The 6,000-nt window shown below is 35.0% G+C and overlaps 1 long non-coding RNA gene across 1 annotated transcript in view; it reads right to left on the minus strand.

Moving 5' to 3' along the window:
- Positions 1-6,000, minus strand: part of LOC113456633 — a 999,422-nt gene that overhangs the window by 280,168 nt on the left and 713,254 nt on the right. The window contains exon 5 of the long non-coding RNA XR_003377390.1: positions 845-883. This is a non-coding gene — a long non-coding RNA (uncharacterized LOC113456633). The remainder of the gene's footprint in view (positions 1-844; positions 884-6,000) is intronic.

A 6,000-nucleotide genomic window follows, 5' to 3' on the forward strand; every position in this document is an offset into this window, starting at 1 on the left:
ATGTTCTTTGCTTCTCTTTGCAAAAGATCCCATGTTTCAGTTTCAATGAAGTAAATTGTCAAGTAAGTGAAAAAGCAAAACCTAAAAAGAACTATCTCCCTCTACTCTCTTTAAAACAAATTCTATTTTCTTTCTTTTCTCTCTTAAGTGCAGTCTGTCATATATCCTGTCTCCAATTTCTGTTCTCTACTGTTGGTTCATTGTTGTTTTATTCCTTTGTTGCCCATATCCACAGTGAGGAATGGGTTACCTATTTGTTTCCTTGGCTCCTCCCTTGGCTTGTTGGATACTGGACCGTTTCTTCCTCCTATTGTTTTCAGCTCTCTTCTTACTGCGGTGCTTCCTTTCTGTTTGCTATGCCTTCTCTGTTCCATTCATAAGGCAATGCTTCTATCATCATTACAACATAGTTCATTTTGATGTAGGGTGGGACTTCTGTCTAGACTCTGTGCTAACAGCCATGTTAGCCCATTGAACAGTTTTTACTAAAACCTCTGAGAAGTCAGAATAGAAAAGTTACAACTGTCTCCATCTGATTTTTAAAAAATACCTTACAAAATCTTATGAGTTCATTCTTCCACTTGTGAATAATACACTACAACCAGAAATTTCTGTCTGTAATTTCTTTATATCCATCTATTGCATTATAAAAAACTCATGTATATTTAAGACTTCAAATAGTCCCCAATTATTGAAAGTTCACTTTTATTTCTCAAACTATATAATTAAACTTCTAACACTTTTAAAGAGAAGCCATAACCCACTCTGACAAATAGACACAGTTAAATAATAAAATGAAAGGAACTTGAAAGCTGAGCCCAAACCTGGACATTTTAAATCTTACTTGCTATTTAGATCCCCCGGGTGCTCACCAGACTTCTCCCTAAACAAAGAAGAAATGTGACAACAATTAAAACGTGAAAATGATGCTATTAAAAACTGCTCATTTAGGTGACACATGTTTATCGCGCCTGGCTAGCGGGAAATGTCAAAATCTATGGAGAAGCAAAATTTGTTGTTTTATGGCATTTTCTTTCACACTTACTGTTCTAAAAAACAATCTAAAACATTCTTTTTTAAGCAAAAAGAAGAGAAACTTGCTCTGACTATTCTTGGAAGAGGAATACAGTTCCAAAGTATTCTGTGTACTTGGCATTATAAGTTATATACAATATGAAATAAATGGCAGAAAATCATTATTTTTAAATAAATACTCGTGTTGAAAAAAATTGAAATATTTTCATAAAAAGGAATATTTTCTTCATTCATAATTTTGGTTGAGATTAAAATTATTATTATTGTTAGTGAAGACAGAAAATGTTCACTGATGTGTTTTGAGTAACACCACTAGTTTTTTAAAAAGACAGAATCTCCCTAATTATGGGGGTAATATTAAAAGAGAGGGACTTAAACTTCAAAACTGAGTTGAAGAATAGACTTAGTAAGAATTTAAAGGCTGGTAAAATATCTTAGTCAGTAAGGTACTCTTCTCACCAAGTCTGAAGACATGAGTTTGATCTTTGGGACCCACGCGGTTCAAGAAAGAATGGACTCATGCAAGAGGTCTTCTAACTTCCACACACATGTGATATGCATAAATACACACATATAAACACACATAGATAACTATTTTTAAATTAAAAAATAAACAGAAGTTTACTCTTAGTGTATTTTCCATTAAAATTGAGAAAACTACGAATCGTTGGAAGTATTAGTGTTTCAGTAGTTTACTTTTGGAACCTAGAAGCCACTTTACGAACAGCCCAGTCATTTTTCTCATTTTTCCAATTAATTTTAGTTATAGTCATCCACTGTGGCTTCTTTTTATTTAGTAAAAATGGAAAAATTAATTTGGGCTTTGAGTATTTACAGAAGTGGAGATATTAATCTATTTCTGTACTTTAAAAACCATTGTGAACATATTATCTCCTATTCCAGCATGGCCTTGAATGTGGGGTATAGTTGACGATGATGTTTTACTTCTGATTATCCTGCCTTTAAATCTTTTTTTTTTTTTTTTGGTTTTTCGAGACAGGGTTTCTCTGTGGCTTTGGAGCCTGTCCTGGAACTAGCTCTGTAGACCAGGCTGGTCTCGAACTCACAGAGATCCGCCTGCCTCTGCCTCCCAAGTGCTGGGAATAAAGGCTTGCGCCACCACCGCCTGGCCCTGTCTTCAAATCTTGAGTGCTGGGATAACAGATATTTTTGCCAGGCCTGGTTTACATGGTACTGGGGCACGTGTTCAGGACACAGTACCACTTGAGCCACCTCCTAAACTCTATGTCTGCACATTTTGGTTTAACCAGAGAATTTAATTTAACCAAATTCTTTGCTTAAACCAATTGATTTAGTGTGACAAGAAAAATAAGTGAAAATGTAGCCAAGGATGAGGGTCACACTCAAAGACTCATCGCTGAGCTTCTGCAACTGATATGGACATTTGTTTGCCATGTGGGACCTAATAGGTACATGCATGTATAGAAGAGTTTGTAGCTTATAGAATATTGTTTATATTAGCAGTCTAAATAAAGAAGTAGAAGTATGTCATTTAGTGTATTTACTACAGAACATGCCTTACATGACCAAATCTTTGATGAAATTAGCTGCAATTTTTTTTGTTTCAGAAGAACATGTTTTCTTATGTCTATAATCCCAACACTCAGAAAGCTGAACTGAGGGTCAGGAGTACAAGCCAAGTTGGCTTAAATAATAAGACTGTATCTTTAAAAGAAAAGAAATACAGAGTCATAGAAATGTCACCCAGATGCAGATGGCTTGGTCAGGCTGGTTTCCAGGACCTGTCCCTGAGGCGCGAACTGACTCTTTGGAAGCTATTTCTTATGGTGGGATGCCTTATTCAGCCTTGATGAAGAGAGAAGGAGCATGGTTCTGCATCAACTTGTAATGATATGCTTTGTTAATTTCCGTGAAAGACCTTTCCCCTTCTAAATGGAGACAGACTAGGAGTAGATAGGTAGGGCGGGGTAGAATGAAGGCAGGGGAAGGGAACAGGAGGAAAGAAGGAGGGGAAACTGCAGTTGTTTTTTAAAATAAATAAAACATGATAAATAATAAATAAATAAAAATAAGAAATAAAGAAAGAGAAGAAGGAAGGAAGGAAGAAAGACACGAAGAAAGAAAGAGAAAGAGAGGGGGAATGAGGAAGGAAAAAATCTGCTTGTGTCAACAAGACCGTTATAATGTCTGGTATCAGGGGTGGCCTTCTGAAGGCAGGTGAGGACAGCCTCACTGGCTGGAGAGGCTGAGGATCCTGGGTAAGATTCTGATCGTAAGTGCAGAGAAGAGGCTGGCTGAGGCGTCGGCTGTGAAGGAAGGCAGAAGAAAGAAGCTAGAGCAGTAGTTAGGCTTGTGGGCATGAGCTGCATCCTTCCTGAGACACTGCAGATTTAGAATATAATAGGATCTGAGGAGATTTCAATTCTGGACATTTTAAAACGTCTGTGAGACAATGAAAATGCTAAGTTGGGTAAAGTTTCTGGAGAGGTTATTGAATGTAACAACGGAAGAACCCAGGATGCTATGTAACTCAACTATTTGACGGGCCCCGTTTCTTCAATCCCTCACACACTCAAAAGGTACAAAGAATTTTTTCTTTTATTTGGCAGAAGCTGATTTTAACTATGTTTATGCTCTTTGGTGTCTTCAAATGTAGCAAGATAAGAAAAATAGACCTTGATACACAATCTTTTACACAAATACTAGTCAAATGAAATAGAATGTCAATATAGATGTGTTAAAATTTTCAAAGAAGGCATCCCAATTTATAGAACATGGTTATACTTTCTGAATTAGAGACAAACTGTGATATGATTTGCTGATGATAGCTGTCTCATTTGTATCGTGATGATCCCAAACTCACCACTCTTACATACTGAGAGACATCAATGATATAAACAGACTATGAAACCCTAAACCCACAGCATATTAGGATAAAAGGAAGTTAGGTTTTGTGGTTAGTTTGGTGGTTTTTTTTTCAAAAGATTTCTCAGCTTCAGAATAATCCTTGGGAATCTTTGTTTTACTAACATTCATTGACTGTTATGTTCCCATTGCTGGAACTGGGAAATTATATTTGCTTATTAAACTTTGATTCTTGATCCATGAAATGGGGTAGTATATGGCCACTCAGTCTCTTTTCTATGGATTAGTATGTACTTTATATAATCAGTAATGTTATGAGGTTCTTATCAAGCCCATGAGTAATTCTAAATGATGAGAAATTTTTCTGTTGTCACTTTTCTCATATATTGTTAGATATTGCATGGTAACTTCAAAGTTTAATTTTATGGACAAAGCATAATTAGTTAACCCAATCAAAATAGCTCTTGTTGATTCTTTATTGTCCTGTGATATGTGTCCTAAAGGTTGCATGTTTGTAAGAATCCAAGGTTAAATGCTTAGGATGAATTGCTGAACTGACAAGCCTGCATATTAAACTATAGAAAATATAATGTATTGTCAAATTCTACTCCATAGAATTATAAAACTTAACAAGTCTACTAATAATACACAAGCATGCTGACCATCCCAGAGAGCAAACAATAGTTGATTTTATTGTTTTGATTTTTAATTTTGATAATTTGACAAAATTGCCTGTTAGATTAACTTTTTCTTCCTCTACTTTCACTTGTATAATTTGTAGCTTCTGAAATGTGTTTCACAGATTTTTTTCTTCTTAGTCATTGTCCAAAGACAGCTTTTCTGATTTTACTTGTTATAGGTATTGCTTTTGATAGGTTAGCAATATTAACTATAAACATGAAGTTTGGACAAAATTCATGCTGAAACCCAAGAGAAGATTAAACACTTTCTTAGTTCATGCTGAAACCCAAGAGAAGGTTAAACACTTTCTTAGTTCTTTTTGGGACAGAAGTGGGCCTGAGTAGACGAAGGAATTTAAACAAAATTTGTAATCATTTTTCTTAGCTCAGGTTCTTTGAAATTTGAGTCAAATCTGCATTTTACCTCTCAAGTATTACATTGTTTATATCAACATATTTTATACAGTATATATTTTCTTACTTTTTCTTATCTATCTCTCTATATATCTATCAAGATACTGTAAAGAGAGAAGCCTTGCTGGTATAGCTAAAGTTACTGCCTTTGCGAAAGTGCTTCTTATGATAATGATCTAATGGCATTATTTCACAGAGTGTGACTCTGCTGAGCTCAACAGCCTGTCACACGTGCAGTCTCAAGTGAGCTCATGTGTAGATATGCACTTCATGTGTAGTCCTAAGACTCTGACAATGGACATACTCTTTCCTTGACAAAGTCCAGAGCATCAAGAATTTACAGAACCAGGAAAGATGTCAACAGCTAGAGTATAACCTACTAAGAGATGCAGTTAAAACAGAAATTTATGCATTGCTACTGTAGATTACAGTCTGTTTGTTATCTCATCTGCCATCACAATGATTTGGAAGTTGATGCAGAATATAATATGCTAGAAAGGAGTTTTGCAAATATATTATTAGCCACACCATGATAAGCAAATAGTTTCTCAGTTTGTTTTATGATAGGACACATGTAAAAAGAAAGCAATATCCATCTTTCAGAACAACTATACATTTAGAAAATTATAATGGATGTTTAGACCTTAATATTGATTAAAATTTCATTTGTTCGATATTTATATTTGAGAATACACCATGAGTTCTTTTTGTAGACACTGGGATTTTCAGTCTGAAGAAAAATAGTTTTCTTCTTGCTAAAGATTATTTGATAATGTGTAGCATAAGCATTAAACAACAAGGACAATAGATAGATGACAGATAAGTAGCCAAATGGAGAAAGGGGTTGACGGAAAGTTTCAAATATAACTAAGTGCGATGAAGATGATAAGAAAGTGCAATTGGTAGTCAATAGGGTTCTACTAAAGGTTGAATCACCTGTGCTGGGTTATGACAGTCTTGCCAGAGGGAGTGGTTGAAACATCTAGAAAGAGTATAAAAATATAAACTTGATACAGGGGAAAAA

The sequence above is a fragment of the Microtus ochrogaster genome, chromosome 10 (genome assembly GCF_000317375.1).
Source record: "Microtus ochrogaster isolate Prairie Vole_2 chromosome 10, MicOch1.0, whole genome shotgun sequence".
Classification (NCBI taxonomy): domain Eukaryota; kingdom Metazoa; phylum Chordata; class Mammalia; order Rodentia; family Cricetidae; genus Microtus; species Microtus ochrogaster.